General features: G+C 60.0%; 1 non-coding gene across 1 annotated transcript; it reads right to left on the reverse strand.

Moving 5' to 3' along the window:
• Positions 1 to 3,532: 3,532 nt before the first annotated feature.
• LOC131864912 (5S ribosomal RNA) lies at positions 3,533 to 3,651 on the reverse strand. The gene has a single exon (XR_009363639.1). It is a non-coding gene; the product is annotated as a 5S ribosomal RNA (ribosomal RNA).
• Between the last annotated feature and the right edge of the window lie 13,170 nt (positions 3,652 to 16,821).

Here is a 16,821-nt window from a genome sequence, read left to right on the forward strand (position 1 = left end):
GCGCAACGCCGGTGGGCACCCGGGAGTGCTTCGAAGTGTGCTCCAAGGTGCTGCGTGCACGTTGTCGGAGCCCGGTTTGCCCCGGGTGCGCACCTCGCGTGCACCTTCGTCGGGGTGGGCACCTTGGCTGGGTTTGCCCCGGCTGCGCTCCGAAGCGGGGTTATTGGAGCGCCGCCTCTTTTTTTGTCGGAGCGTTTGGTGGGGTTTCTCGCATTGGCTCTTCCCAGGCCCGGTTGCCACCCTGGCGCGCACGAAGTCGGAAGTAGGGTTAATTGCCCGGGTGCGCACCTTTGCCAGGGTGGGCACCTTACCTGGGCTGTGCACCCGGGCGGGCTCAAGATGGCACCCGCGTTCCGTTTTTTTCACTATCTTTCAAAACGGAAATTTTAAAATCTCCTCTTTTTTTTGCCTTTTCTGGAAATTAGTGAAGGCAGCGCATCAAAGGTGCGCACCTCGCTGCCCACCTTGGTGTGCTCTGAGGTGCGCACCCGGGAGCGCTACGAAGTGTGCTCCAAGGTGCGGCGTGCACGTTGTCGGAGCCCGGTTTGCCCCGGGTGCGCACCTCGCCTGCACCTTGGCCGGGGTGGGCACCCTGGCTGGGTTTGCCCAGGGTGCGCTCCGAAGCGGGGTTACTGGAGCGCCCCCTCTTTTTTTGTCAGAGCGTTTGGTGGGGTTTCTCGCATTGGCTCTTCCCAGGCCCGGTTGTTGGGTGCGCTCCCACCCTGGCGCGCGCGAAGTTGGAAGTTGGGTTAATTGCCCGGGCGCGCACCTTCGCCAGGGTGGGCACCTTGGTGCGCACACCTTGGCTGGGCTGCGCACCAGGGCGGGCTCAAGATGGCACCAGCATTCCCTTTTTCTCACTATCTTTCAAAACGGAAATTTTAAAATCTCGTTTTCTTTTGCCTTTTATGGAAATTAGTGAAGGCATCGCATCAAAGGTGCGCACCTCGCTGCCCACCTTGGTGTGCTCCGAGGTGCCCACCACGGTGCGCTCCGAGGTGCCCACCACGGTGCGCAACGCCGGTGCGAACCCGGGAGCGCCCCGATGTGTGCTCCAAGGTGCGGCGTGCACGAAGCCGGACCCCGGTTTGCCCCGGGTGCGCACCTCGCGTGCACCTTGGTGCGCACACCTTGGCTGGGTTGCGCGGCCTGGTGGGCACCATGGTGCGCACCAAGGAGCGCTCCGAAGTGTGCTCCAAGGTGCGGCGTGCACGAAGTCCTAGCCCGGTTTGCCCCGGGTGCGCACCTTCGCCGCGGTGGGCACCATGGCGTGCACGAAGTCGGAGCCCGGTTTGCCCCGGGTGCGCACCTCGCGTGCACCTTCGCCGGGGTGGGCACCTCGGCTGGGTTGCGCGCCCTGGTGCGCACCAAGGAGCGCTCCGAAGTGTGCTCCAAGGTGCGGCGTGCACGAAGTCGGAGCCCGGTTTGCCCCGGGTGCGCACCTCGCGTGCACCTTCGGCGGGGTTGCGCGCCCTGGTGCGCACCAAGGAGCGCTCCGAAGTGTGCTCCAAGGTGCGGCGTGCACGAAGTCGGAGCCCGGTTTGCCCCGGGTGCGCACCTCGCGTGCACCTTCGGCGGGGTTGCGCGCCCTGGTGGGCACCATGGTGCGCACCAAGGAGCGCTCCGAAGTGTGCTCCAAGGTGCGGCGTGCACGAAGTCGGAGCCCGGTTTGCCCCGGGTGCGCACCTCGCGTGCACCTTCGCCGCGGTGGGCACCATGGCGTGCACGAAGTCGGAGCCCGGTTTGCCCCGGGTGCGCACCTCGCGTGCACCTTCGCCGGGGTGGGCACCTCGGCTGGGTTGCGCGCCCTGGTGCGCACCAAGGAGCGCTCCGAAGTGTGCTCCAAGGTGCGGCGTGCACGAAGTCGGAGCCCGGTTTGCCCCGGGTGCGCACCTCGCGTGCACCTTCGCCGCGGTGGGCACCATGGCGTGCACGAAGTCGGAGCCCGGTTTGCCTCGGGTGCGCACCCCGCGTGCACCTTCGCCGGGGTGGGCACCTCGGCTGGGTTGCGCGCCCTGGTGCGCACCAAGGAGCGCTCCGAAGTGTGCTCCAAGGTGCGGCGTGCACGAAGTCGGAGCCCGGTTTGCCCCGGGTGCGCACCTCGCGTGCACCTTCGCCGCGGTGGGCACCTTGGCTGGGTTGGGCACCATTGAGCGCTCCGAAGTGTGCTCCAAGGTGCGCACCATGGCCCTCCAAGGTGCGCAGCATGGCGTGCACGAAGTCGGAGCCCGGTTTGCCCCGGGTGCGCACCTCGCGTGCACCTTCGCCAGGGTGGGCACCTCGGTGCGCACACCTTCTCAATGTTTTCTTGCCTTTTCTGGAAATTGGTGAAGGCAGCGCATCAAAGGTGCGCACCTCGGTGTGCTCCGAGGTGCGAACCCGAGAGCGCTCCGAGGTGCCCACGAAGTCGAAAGTCGGGTTAATTGCATTGTTTTCCCCGGGTGCGCTCCGAGGTGCGCAACATCGGTGCGCACCAAGGAGGGCTCCGAAGTGTGCTCCAAGGTGCGCACGATTCGGAGCTCGGTTTGCCCGGGGTGCGCACACCTTGGCTGGGTTGCGCACCCTTTGTGCGCTCCAAGGTGCGCACGAAGTCGGAGCTCGGTTTGCCCCGGGTGCGCACCTTCGCCAGGGTGCGCACCTTGATGCGCACGCCTTGGCTGGGCTGCGCACCTTGGTGGGCGCCATGGTGCGCACCTTTCGTGCGCTCCAAGGTGCGCACGAAGTCGGAGCTCGGTTTGCCCCGGGTGCGCACCTTGGTGGGCGCCATGGTGCACTCCGAGGTGCCCAAGATTGGTGCGCAACAAGGAGCGCTCCGAAGTGCGCTCCAAGGTGCGCAGGTGCGCGCGAAGTCGAAAGTTGGGTTAATTGTCCGGTTTGCCTCGGGTGCGCACCTTGCGTGCACCTTCGCCAGGGTGGGCGCCTTGGTGCGCACACCTTGGCTGGGCTGCGCACCCGGGCGCGCACACCTTGGCACCCGCGTTTCCTTCATTTTAAATTTTTTTTTTTTACAATCTCTCAAGTGGGAAATTCTATAATCTCAACTTTTTTTGCCTTTTCAGGAAACTTTTGAATGGAGCGCATCATTGGTGCGCTCCGAAGTGTGCTCCAAGGTGCGCACCTCTGGTGTGCTCCAAAGCTCTCTCCAGCTGCGTGCACCTGCCCCGGCCGCGCACCCGGCCCCGCCCAGCTTCGCTCACCTGTCCCGGGCGTCTGGTGCGGAACCTTAGAGTAAGAAACATCACCGTGCACCTTGGCCAACGTGCGCGACTCGACCGAGCGCGCACTGGCCGAGGTGCACACCAATTTCACCTGGGTGCGCGCGCAGCACCTCGGGCGCACCGGGGTGCGCGCACAACGCCCGGGTTGCACCGTGGCCTGTGTGCTCGGGGCGCCTCGGGTGCGCGCTCGGTGTCGCCCCCGCGCGCGCGGTAGTGCGGGCAGCGCACCCCGGCCCGGCCCGGCCCCGACGAGAACGCAAACGGGCAAAAGGTTTATTCAAATAGCATTGCGACGCCCGGCGAAAAACTAAGAAAGGGTGCAACACCGGGACTTCCCGGGAGGTCACCCATCCTAGTACTACTCCGGCCCAAGCGCGCTTAACTGCGGAGTTCTGATGGGATCCGGTGCACTAACGCTGGTATGATCGCACCCGTTATGAGCTTGTCGCAGTGTGTACTTAGCAAACCGCGACCCACGTGCGAATCCACCCCGGCCACCCACCCCCGTCGAGGTGCACACCCTCCCTCGCGAAGTGCGCCCCGTTCGCCAAGTGTGAGCCCTGCCCGGGTGCGCGCACCTTGCTAGGGCGTCGGGTGTGCACCCGGCCCGGCCTACGTGCGTGCACCTGGACGGGGCGTCGTGTGCGTGCAGTGTCCCGTCTGCAACGCGGTGCCCACACACCACCTCGGGCGCAACGACCTGCGCTCACATGTGGGCCGAGTGCACCTTGGTGCATGTTCGGGGCGCCTCGGGTGCACGCTCGATCTTGCCCCGGTGCACCAAGGCGCTCGGTTTGCCCCGGGTGCGCACTTGGTGCAAGGTGGGCACCCAAAATAGGGATCAAGCACCAAAACACAAGTTTCGGGATGCAAAATGGGACCCAAGGACCACAAATGCGTTCCAAGACCCATGATGGGTCCACGAGAACAAAAATGTGTTCCGAGACTTAATAAACAAATATTGGGTTTTAGGAGAAGAAACATGCTCTGATGCCCAAAACGAGAATCGACCCCGAAAAGGCCACAGGCCAAAAGTGGGATGCGAGACAAAAAAAAATGGGACCCGAGGACCAAAATTGGGTTCCCAGGTCGAAGACAGGGCAACCGGACAAGAAACGACCTCTAAGGCTCGAAATGAGTCCCGACGACTAAAACTTGACAAGAAGCACCCATCAGGCACCCAACTCGACACCCATGGGATGCCGACCCACCCGGGCTTCCACCTAGCACACCTTGGCACCCACCCACCCTCGCACCCAACCTCGCACCCAACTTAGCACCTTTGAACCCACATTGGCACTCACCCTGACCCTGGCACCTTGGAACCCACATTGGCACTCACCTTGACCCTGGCACCCACCTTTGCACTCACCTTGGGACCCACCCTGGCTCCCACCTCGGCACCCACCCAGACACCCACCTTGGTTCCTTGGCACCCACCTTGGATCCTTGGCACCCACCCCGACACCCACCTTGGCACGCAACTTGGCTACTTGCCACCCACCTTGGCTCCTTGACGCCCACCCCGACAACCACCCCGTGACCTACCCTGGCTAGGGTTGGTGCACACCCACCCTGGTGCCCACCTTGGCACCCACCCCATGACCCACCTTGGCACGCACCTTAGTACCCACCCTGTTACCCACCCTAGGACCCACCCCGTGACCCACCTTGGCCAGGGTGGGTGCACCCACCCTGGTGCCCACCTTGGCACCCACCCATCCTAGCACCCAGCCTGTGACCGGGCTTGGAACCCAACCTTGCACCCGTCTTGGCCAGTGTGGGTGCGCACCCATCCTGGCACCCACGTTGTGACACACCCTTTAACCCACGCACCCTAGCAGCCACGTTGGCACCCACCTTGGAACACAACCTAGCAACTTGGCACCCACCCCGTGACCCACCTTGGCATCCACCATAGCAGTCGCCCACTTGGCACCCACCTTGGAACCCAAGTTGGCACCCACCTCGGCACCCACCTTGACACTTGTGGACCCACCTTGCCACTCACCCTAGCATCGACCCATCCTAGCACCCACCCTGGCACCTTTGCACCCTAGCACTCACCCATCCTAGCACCTAACCTGTGACCCACCTTGACACTCACCCTCGCACCCACCTTGGAACCCAACCTAGCACCCACCCACCCTGACACCAACCCTAGCACCTACCCACCCTTGCACCCACCCTGTGACCCATCTTGGCACCCACCCATCCTACCACTCAACCTATCACCCACCTTCTCACCCACCTTGGCATCCACCTTAGCACCCACCCACACTGGCACCTTGGCACCCACCTCGGGCAAGGTGGGTGCACACCCACCCTGACACCCAATTTAGAACCAACCGAGCATGTTACCCACCTTGGCACCCACATTGCAGCCCACCCTAGTACCCACCCTATGACCCACATTGGCATCCACACCCTAGCACCCAGGCACCTCGACACCCGCCTTGACACGCACCCTAGCACTAAACCTGTGACCCACCTTGGAACTCACCCTAGAACCCACCCACCCTGTGAACCACCTTGGCATCCACCTTAGCACCCACCCACCTTGGCACCCACTCTAGCACTCACCCATCCTAACACCCAACTTGTTACCCACCTTGGCACCCGCCCTCGCGTCCACCTTGAAACCCACCCTAGCACCCACCCACGCAGGAGCCCACCTTGGCACCCAACCTAACACCCACGCATCCTGGCACCCAACTTGTGACCCACCTTGGAACCCACCCTAGTACCCACCTTTGAACCCACTATATCACCAACCCACCTTGGCACCCACCCTATGACCCTCTTTGGAATCCACCCTAGCACGCACCCACCCTGGCACCCACCATGGAGCGCACCCTAGCACCCACCCACCTCGGCACGCACCTCAACACCCACCTTGGTGTGCGCACTGCGCCAACCTCTCAAAGACCCTATGTGGTGCGCTCCAAAGTGTACACCTTTGGTGCGCTCCAAGGTGCGCACCTTTGGTGCACACCGAGGTGCACACCAAAGTGTGCACCGAGGTGAGCACCAAAGTGCACTCCAAGGTGCACACCAAGGCGTGCACCTTTGGTGCGGTCAATGCAAACGAATTCGGAAGTTGGGGTCGATGTCCTAATCGCTGCTGCAGACTACACGTATGAGAATCGGACAAATAGCTTTATATAGGGGAGGTGTTGCGTTTGATGGGTCGACTCCCCTGGTTGTGTGCACTGCACCAACTTCAAAGACCCTGTCTTGTTTAAGAAGTCAAAAGTTGGGGTGGATGTCCTAATCATTGCTGCAGTCTACGCATGTATGAGAATCAGACAAATAGCTTATATAGGGGAGGTGTTGCATTCGGTGGGTTGACTCCCCTGGTTGTGCGCACTGCGCCAACCTCAAAGACCCCGCATAGCAGAAGAAGTCGGAAGTCGGATTTTGGTGAGCACCAAGGCGTGCACCTTTGGTGCGGTCAACGCAGACGAATTCAGAAGTTGGGGTGGATGTCCTAATCGTTGTTGCAGGCTACACATGTATGAGAATCAGACAAATAGCTTATATAGGGGAGGTGTTGGGTTTGATGGGTCAACTCCCTTGGTTGTGCGCATTACGCCAACCTCAAAGACCTTGTTTTCGTTAAGAAGTCAAAAGTTGGGGTCAATGTCCTAATGGCTCCTGTAGGCTACACATGTATGAGAATCGGACAAATAGCTTATATAGGGGAGGTGTTGGGTTTGATGGGTCGACTCCCCTGGTTGTGCGCATTACGTCAACCTCAAAGACCTTGTTTTCGTTAAGAAGTCAAAAGTTGGGGTCGATGTCCTAATTGCTCCTGTAGACTACACATGTATGAGAATCAGACAAATAGCTTATATAGGGGAGGTGTTGGGTTTGATGGGTTGACTCCCCTAGTTGTTCGCATTACACCAACCTCAAAGACCTTGTTTTCGTTTAGAAGCCGAAAGTTGGGGTCGATGTCCTAATTGCTCCTGCAGGCTACGCATGTATGAGAATCAGACAAATAGCTTATATAGGGGAGGTGTTGGGTTTGATGGGTCGACTCCCCTGGTTGTGCGCATTGCGCCAACCTCAAAGACCCTGCATTGCGGATGAAGTCGAAAGTCAGAGTTTGGTGTGCTACAAGGTGTGGTCGAAGGTGCTCACCTAGGTGTGCACCTTTGGAGCGCAGGAAAAGTGCCCTCCAAAAGTGCGCACCTTTGGAGTGCACAAAAGTGCCCTCCAAAAGTGCGCACCTTTGGAGCGCACAAAAGTGCCCTCCAAAAAGTGCCCTCCAAAAGTGCGCACCTTTGGAGCGCACAAAAGTGCCCTCCAAAAAGTGCCCTCCAAAAGTGCGCACCTTTGGAGTGCAGAAAAGTGCCCTCCAAAAAGTGCCCTCCAAAAGTGTGCACCTTTGGAGTGCACAAAAGTGCCCTCCAAAAGTGCGCACCTTTGGAGCGCAGAAAAGTGCCCTCCAAAAAGTGCCCTCCAAAAGTGCGCACCTTTGGAGCGCAGAAAAGTGCCCTCCAAAAAGTGCCCTCCAAAAGTGCGCACCTTTGGAGCGCAGAAAAGTGCCCTCCAAAAAGTGCCCTCCAAAAGTGCGCACCTTTGGAGCGCAGAAAAGTGCCCTCCAAAAAGTGCCCTCCAAAAGTGCGCACCTTTGGAGCGCACAAAAGTGCCCTCCAAAAAGTGCCCTCCAAAAGTGCGCACCTTTGGAGCGCACAAAAGTGCCCTCCAAAAGTGCGCACCTTTGGAGCGCACAAAAGTGCCCTCCAAAAGTGCGCACTTTTGGTGCGCACCAAGGCGCTGGTTCGGTCGTTGCAGGCGAGTTCGGAAGTTGGGGTCGATGTCCTGAGCGGAGGTGCAAACTACACAGGTGTCGGAATCGGACAAATAGCTTATATAGGGGAGGTGTATGCTTCGATGGGTCGACTCCCCAGGTTGAGCGCACCGCGCCAACCTCAAAGACCCTACGGTATGGATGAAGTCGGAAGTTGGGTCCGATGACCGATTCGATTAGTAGGTATGCTCATGAGGTCGGAATTTGGGTCCGATGACCTGCCATGTGCAGGAAGGCGAATGTTGGCACTGTGCGTTGCAAGGTGCACACCAAGGTGCTGGTGCGGTCTTTTTAGTCGAGTTCGGAAGTTGGGGTCGATGTCCTGATCGGAGGTGCAAGCTACACAGGTGTGGGAATCGGACAAATAGCTTATATAGGGGAGGTGTATGCTTCGTTGGGTCGACTCCCCGGGTTGAGCGCACCGCGCCAACCTCAAAGACCCTACGGTATGGATGAAGTCGGAAGTTGGGTCCGATGACCGATTCGATATGTAGGCATACTCGCGAGGTCGGAATTTGGGTCCGATGACCTGCCATGTGCAGGAAGGCGAATGTTGGCACTGTGCGTTGCAAGGTGCGCACCAAGGCGCTGGTTCGGTCGTTGCAGGCGAGTTCGGAAGTTGGGGTCGATGTCCTGATCGGAGGTGCAAACTACACAGGTGTGGGAATCGGACAAATAGCTTATATAGGGGAGGTGTATGCTTCGTTGGGTCGACTCCCCGGGTTGAGCGCACCGCGCCAACCTCAAAGACCCTACGGTATGGATGAAGTCGGAAGTTGTGTCCGATGACCGATTCGATATGTAGGCATACTCGCGAGGTCGGAATTTGGGTCCGATGACCTGCCATGTGCAGGAAGGCGAATGTTGGGACTGTGCGTCGCAAGGTGCGCACCAAGGCGCTGGTGCCGTCGTTGCAGTCGAGTTCGGAAGTTGGGGTCGATGTCCTGGTCAGAGGTGCAAACTACACAGGTGTGGGAATCGGACAAATAGCTTATATAGGGGAGGTGTATGCTTCGATGGGTCGACTCCCCGGGTTGAGCGCACCGCGCCAACCTCAAAGACCCTACAGTATGGATGAAGTCGGAAGTTGGGTCCGATGACCGATTCGATACGTAGGCATATTGGCGAGGTCTGAATTTGTGTCCGATGACCTGCCATGCGCAGGAAGGCGGAATTTGGGTCCGATGACCGAGTTGATGGCGTGCCATGCGCAGAAAGGCGGAATTTGGGTCCGATGATCGAGTTGATGTTGATGGCCCGCCATGCACAGGAAGGCGGAATTTGGGTCCGATGACCGATTTGAAGGCGTGCCATGCGCAGAAAGGCGGAGTTTGGGTCCGATGACCGAGTTGATATTGATGGCCCGCCATGCGCAGGAAGGCGGAATTTGGGTCCGATGACCTGACATACGCATGGAGTCCGACTCGGGGGCCGATGTTCGATTCGATGACTTGCATTGTGGGTAAAGTCGGAAGTTGTGGTCTTTGACCCGATTCGATGACCAGACTTCGGCTGCTTGAGAATCGGACAAATAACTTATATAGGGGAGGTAGTGTTCTCGAGCATCCTCCCCCCGTGCCCGTTTATGTCGATTGATGCTGGTGCTCGACTGGTTGGAGCGCTCGGATGCAAAAATCTTGCACCAGGATTTATCGATTGTGATGGACACGGCAAGTCTCCTGATTGCTATGCAGGAGCTCATCGTGAATCTCTATGCGGCCTTGGTATGGACTCGACCTGCGGAATGGTTCGGCAATGGTAGTCGCTCCAACACGTCCTTGCAATGGCCACAGAGGTGATTCGACTAGAGCTCCAGTCTAGCTTTTGGGTTGCTTGGCGGACTGGTATAGCCGCGATCGAGTTCCGGCCATGAACGTTTTAGATAGCTCTTGGGCTTTCTGGGACGGAAGTCGGAAGTTTGGGCTGTTGTCCGATTTGATGACCATTCTTCGGATGTGTGAGAATCGGACAAATAACTTATATAGGGGACTGTGTTGTCTCACGCAGCCCCCTCCGTGCCCCTCTATCTCGACCGATGTTGGTGCTTGAAAGGGTTGGGATCGCTCGGATTTATAAACGTGCACCACCATTTGTCGAGTGTGAGGGACGCGGCAGGTCTCCTAAATGCTATACGGGCGCTCTCTGAGAATCTCTATCCGGCCTCGACACAGACTAGTCTTGCTGAATGGTTTGGCACTGGTAGTCGATCCAACACGTCGTTGTTGTGGCCGCCTAGGCGATTCGATTCGAGCCCCCGTCTAGCTTTTGGGTTGCTTGGCGGATTTTGCCCTATCCGCAAGTGAGCTCGGTCCCTAAACGTTCGAGAAACCCGATTGCTATGCGCCGACTCTCTTTCTTGCGAGCCTCCATCTAGCTTTTGGGTCTCTACGGAACGGAAGTCGGAATCTGGGACCGTTGTTTGATTCGACGAGGCAGACTACGGTTGTGCGAGAATCGGACAAATAACTTATATAGGGGAGGTGTTGACTGGAGCATTCTCCCCCGTGCCCCTCTAACTCGACCAATGCTGGCGCTCGAACGGTGGTAGCGCTCGGATTTTCGTTGAGCGCCAGCATTGGTCGATTTAGAGGGGCATGCGAGATTCCCGAATGCTATGCGAGGGCTCTAACGGAAATGTCTATTGGTTTCGGTATGGATGCAATTGCGAGTGGTTCGGCAAAGGTATTCGTTCCGATGCGTCCATGTCGTGGCCAAATCGATAATTCGATTTGAGCCCTCGTATAGCATTTGGGTCTCTCGATGTGATTCCGCATTCCAGTCCCTTTGGGCACTGCTTGAGCCGCATCCCAGGGGGTTCCCTTCCCAATAATCTGCCTCGCAACCCGATTGCTATGCGGTGAGGCTCCTCGGCCGCCTCGGAACTATCTGTGTATCAGACGCATCGCGGGATAAGGGGTTGGCAACGGTAGTCGCCCCAAGCGCGTCCGATGCTTGGACCATTCCGAGGCGGCCCTGAAGCCTCTTCCGTCTAGCCGTTGGGTCCTTCTCGCCGCATCCCTTGCCTCGCACCCCGATTGCTATGCGGTGAGGCTCCTCGGCCGCCTTGGAACTATCTGTGTATCAGACGCATCGCGGGATAAGGGGTTGTCACTGGTAGTCGCCCCAAGCGCGTCCGATGCTTGGACCATTCCGAGGCGGCCCTGAAGCCTCTTCCGTCTAGCCGTTGGGTCCTTCTCGCCGCATCCCTCGACTCGCACCCCGATTGCTATGCGGTGAGGCTCCTCGGCCGCCTTGGAACTATCTGTGTATCGGACGCGTCGCGGGATAAGGGGTTGTCACTGGTAGTCGCCCCAAGCGCGTCCGATGCTTGGACCATTCCGAGGCGGCCCTGAAGCCTCTTCCGTCTAGCCGTTGGGTCCTTCTCGCCGCATCCCTCGCCTCGCACCCCGATTGCTATGCGGTGAGGCTCCTCGGCCGCCTTGGAACTATCTGTGTATCGGACGCGTCGCGGGATAAGGGGTTGTCACTGGTAGTCGCCCCAAGCGCGTGCGATGCATGGACCATTCCCAGGCGGCCCTGAAGCCTCTTCCGTCTAGCCGTTGGGTCCTTCTCGCCGCATCCCTCGCCTCGCACCCCGATTGCTATGCGGTGAGGCTCCTCGGCCGCCTTGGAACTATCTGTGTATCGGACGCGTCGCGGGATAAGGGGTTGTCACTGGTAGTCGCCCCAAGCGCGTCCGATGCTTGGACCATTCCGAGGCGGCCCTGAAGCCTCTTCCGTCTAGCCGTTGGGTCCTTCTCGCCGCATCCCTCGCCTCGCACCCCGATTGCTATGCGGTGAGGCTCCTCGGCCGCCTTGGAACTATCTGTGTATCGGACGCGTCGCGGGATAAGGGGTTGTCACTGGTAGTCGCCCCAAGCGCGTCCGATGCTTGGACCATTCCGAGGCGGCCCTGAAGCCTCTTCCGTCTAGCCGTTGGGTCCTTCTCGCCGCATCCCTCGCCTCGCACCCCGATTGCTATGCGGTGAGGCTCCTCGGCCGCCTTGGAACTATCTGTGTATCGGACGCGTCGCGGGATAAGGGGTTGTCACTGGTAGTCGCCCCAAGCGCGTCCGATGCTTGGACCATTCCGAGGCGGCCCTGAAGCCTCTTCCGTCTAGCCGTTGGGTCCTTCTCGCCGCATCCCTCGCCTCGCACCCCGATTGCTATGCGGTGAGGCTCCTCGGCCGCCTTGGAACTATCTGTGTATCGGACGCGTCGCGGGATAAGGGGTTGTCACTGGTAGTCGCCCCAAGCGCGTCCGATGCTTGGACCATTCCGAGGCGGCCCTGAAGCCTCTTCCGTCTAGCCGTTGGGTCCTTCTCGCCGCATCCCTCGCCTCGCACCCCGATTGCTATGCGGTGAGGCTCCTCGGCCGCCTTGGAACTATCTGTGTATCGGACGCGTCGCGGGATAAGGGGTTGTCACTGGTAGTCGCCCCAAGCGCGTCCGATGCTTGGACCATTCCGAGGCGGCCCTGAAGCCTCTTCCGTCTAGCCGTTGGGTCCTTCTCGCCGCATCCCTCGCCTCGCACCCCGATTGCTATGCGGTGAGGCTCCTCGGCCGCCTTGGAACTATCTGTGTATCGGACGCGTCGCGGGATAAGGGGTTGTCACTGGTAGTCGCCCCAAGCGCGTCCGATGCTTGGACCATTCCGAGGCGGACCTGAAGCCTCTTCCGTCTAGCCGTTGGGTCCTTCTCGCCGCATCCCTCGCCTCGCACCCCGATTGCTATGCGGTGAGGCTCCTCGGCCGCCTTGGAACTATCTGTGTATCGGACGCGTCGCGGGATAAGGGGTTGTCACTGGTAGTCGCCCCAAGCGCGTCCGATGCTTGGACCATTCCGAGGCGGCCCTGAAGCCTCTTCCGTCTAGCCGTTGGGTCCTTCTTGCCGCATCCCTCGCCTCGCACCCCGATTGCTATGCGGTGAGGCTCCTCGGCCGCCTTGGAACTATCTGTGTATCGGACGCGTCGCGGGATAAGGGGTTGTCACTGGTAGTCGCCCCAAGCGCGTCCGATGCTTGGACCATTCCGAGGCGGCCCTGAAGCCTCTTCCGTCTAGCCGTTGGGTCCTTCTCGCCGCATCCCTCGCCTCGCACCCCGATTGCTATGCGGTGAGGCTCCTCGGCCGCCTTGGAACTATCTGTGTATCGGACGCATCGCGGGATAAGGGGTTGTCACTGGTAGTCGCCCCAAGCGCGTCCGATGCTTGGACCATTCCGAGGCGGCCCTGAAGCCTCTTCCGTCTAGCCGTTGGGTCCTTCTCGCCGCATCCCTCGCCTCGCACCCCGATTGCTATGCGGTGAGGCTCCTCGGCCGCCTTGGAACTATCTGTGTATCGGACGCGTCGCGGGATAAGGGGTTGTCACTGGTAGTCGCCCCAAGCGCGTCCGATGCTTGGACCATTCCGAGGCGGACCTGAAGCCTCTTCCGTCTAGCCGTTGGGTCCTTCTCGCCGCATCCCTCGCCTCGCACCCCGATTGCTATGCGGTGAGGCTCCTCGGCCGCCTTGGAACTATCTGTGTATCGGACGCGTCGCGGGATAAGGGGTTGTCACTGGTAGTCGCCCCAAGCGCGTCCGATGCTTGGACCATTCCGAGGCGGCCCTGAAGCCTCTTCCGTCTAGCCGTTGGGTCCTTCTCGCCGCATCCCTCGCCTCGCACCCCGATTGCTATGCGGTGAGGCTCCTCGGCCGCCTTGGAACTATCTGTGTATCGGACGCGTCGCGGGATAAGGGGTTGTCACTGGTAGTCGCCCCAAGCGCGTCCGATGCTTGGACCATTCCGAGGCGGACCTGAAGCCTCTTCCCTCTAGCCGTTGGGGCTTTCTCGCCGCATCCCTCGCCTCGCACCCCGATTGCTATTCGGTGAGGCTCCTCGGCCGCCTTGGAACTATCTGTGTATCGGACGCATCGCGGGATAAGGGGTTGGCAGTGGTAGTCGCCCCAAGCGCGTCCGATGCTTGGACCATTCCGAGGCGGCCCTGCAGCCTCTTCCGTCTAGCCGTTGGGGCCATCTCGCTGCATCCCCCACCTCGCACCACGATTGCTATGCGGTGAGGCTCCTTGGCCGCCTCGGAACTATCTGTGTATCGGACGCATCGCGGGATAAGGGGTTGTCACTGGTAGTCGCCCCAAGCGCGTCCGATGCTTGGACTATTCCGAGGCGGCCCTGCAGCCTCTTCCGTCTAGCCGTTGGGGCCATCTCGCCGCATCCCCCAGCTCCTCGGCCGCCTCGGAACTATCTGTGTATCGGACGCATCGCGGGATAAGGGGTTGGCAGTGGTAGTCGCCCCAAGCGCGTTCGATGCTTGGACTATTCCGAGGCGGCCCCGCAGCCTCTTCCGTCTACCCTTTGGGGCCATCTCGCCACATCCCTCGCCTCGCACCCCGATTGCTATGCGGTGAGGCTCCTCGGCCGCCTGGGAACTATCTTCGTATCGGATGCATCGCGGGATAAGGGGTTGTCACTGGTAGTCGCCCCAAGCGCGTCCGATGCTTGGACTATTCCGAGGCGGCCCTGTGGCCTCTTCCGTCTAGCCGTTGGGGCCATCTCGCCGCATCCCTCACCTCGCACCCCCATTGCTATGCGGTGAGGCTCCTCGGCCGCCTTGGAACTGTCTTCGTATCGGAAGCATCGCGGGATAAGGGGTTGTCACTGGTAGTCGCCCCAAGCGCGTCCGATGCTTGGACTATTCCGAGGCGGCCCTGCAGCCTCTTCCGTCTAGCCGTTGGGGCCATCTCGCCGCATCCCCCACCTCGCACCCGGATTGCTATGCGGTGAGGCTCCTCGGCCGCCTTGGAACTATCTTCGTATCGGACGCATCGCGGGATAAGGGGTTGTCACTGGTAGTCGCCCCAAGCGCGTCCGATGCTTGGACTATTCCGACGCGGCCCTGTGGCCTCTTCCGTCTAGCCGTTGGGGCCATCTCGCCGCATCCCCCACCTCGCACCCCGATTGCTATGCGGTGAGGCTCCTCGGCCGCCTTGGAACCATCTTCGTATCGGACGCATCGCGGGATGAGGGGTTGTCACTGGTAGTCGCCCCAAGCGCGTCCGATGCTTGGACCATTCCGAGGCGGCCCTGAAGCCTCTTCCGTCTAGCCGTTGGGGCCTTCCCGCCCCATCCCTCGCCTCGCACCCCCGATTGCTATGCGGTGAGGCTCCTCGGCCGCCTTGGAACCATCTGTGTATCGGACGCATCGCGGGATAAGGGGTTGGCACTGGTAGTCGCCCCAAGCGCGTCCGATGCTTGGAGCATTCCGAGGTGGCCCTGAAGCCTCTTCCGTCTAGCCGTTGGGGCCTTCCCGCCCCATCCCTCGCCTCGCACCCCGATTGATATGCGGTGAGGCTCCTCGGCCGCCTTGGAACTATCTGTGTATCGGACGCATCGCGGGATAAGGGGTTGGCACTGGTAGTCGTCCCAATCGCGTCCGATGCTTGGACCATTCCGAGGCGGCCCTGCAGCCTCTTCCGTTTAGCCGTCGGGGCCTTCCCGCCGCATCCCTCGCCTCGCATCCCGATTCCTATGCGGTGAGTCTTCTCGGCCGCCGCGGAACTATACCTGTTATTGCTACTGCATCCTTCGGCTGGTAACCTCCTCTGCCGCCTTGGAACGTTCTCTTTGTCGGACGCGTCGCGGGATAAGGGGTTGGCACTGGTAGTCGCCCCAAGCGCGCCCGATGCATAGACCGCTCCGAGTTGACCTTGCTTTCAGCCTCTCACATGCATAGACCTCTTTGAGTCGACCCTGCAGCCTCTCACGTTTAGCCTTTGGAATCTCGCCTCACAACATGATTGCTATCCTTGATGCATCCCTTGCCTCGAGCCCTGATTGCTTTCTTGGCTGCATCCCTCCTCTCCTCACAGCCCGGTTGTCATCACTGCTTCATCCGTCGCTTCATGCATTCTGGCTGCTGGGCCCTTCCCACCGCACACCTCGATTGCTATCTCTTCTGCATCACACACCCCGATTGCTATCTCTGCTACATCCCTCGGCTCTCACTTCTGCATCCTTCGCCTCCCACCTCGATTGCTATCAATGCTGCATCCGTAACCTCACACCCCGATTGCTATGCGGGGAGGCTCCTTGGCCGCCTTGGAAATTTCTGTGTGTCGGACGCACCGCGGGATAAGGGGTTGGCACTGGTAGTCGCCCCAAGTGCGCCCGATTCTTAGACCGCTTCGAGGTGACCTCGTAGCCTCTTTCGTCCAGGCTTCCTGCCTTCAACGCCCTTTTTACACCTCGATTGCTATGCGCGGGCTCGTTGGCGTCTATCACCTCTCTGCGAAGAGTGGCACGATGATTGTTGGGGTAAATCGTAGCAGTCCGATCTCTGGCCTTGGGCCATTGTGAGGGCTGATCGATTTCCTGTGCGCATCTCGTGTTCGCCCAGTAACAGACTCGACGACTTGTAATCGGTCTTGTTCCCGATTGTTCCTGGAGGTAGTCTTCGGAACTCTTGGATTTGACCTGTCACTCGAACTGTCCTCTTCCGAGGATGCTTGTGTGTGTGTGCTTGTGCCATTTCCTTGGCGGTATTAACGAGATATTAAAGAGCGGAGTGAGCGCCTCGCCCAGCTATGTTTGGGGCTCTCACTCCCTTACCCGGTGTGCGACCGCTTTGCACGTAGGTTGCGGAGCATCGCGACTCTTTCGATGTTTGGCGGTTGTCTTCCGGTGATGCGTTGGTCCCGAAGTGCACGTTACTAGCATTTCTGCCATTGTTCTCGATCTTTGGCACGTTCCTTCGTTGCAATTGGATATATATCTCCGTTTATACGCGC

This window comes from Cryptomeria japonica, unplaced genomic scaffold, assembly GCF_030272615.1.
Source record: "Cryptomeria japonica unplaced genomic scaffold, Sugi_1.0 HiC_scaffold_98, whole genome shotgun sequence".
Taxonomy (NCBI): Eukaryota; Viridiplantae; Streptophyta; class Pinopsida; order Cupressales; family Cupressaceae; genus Cryptomeria; species Cryptomeria japonica.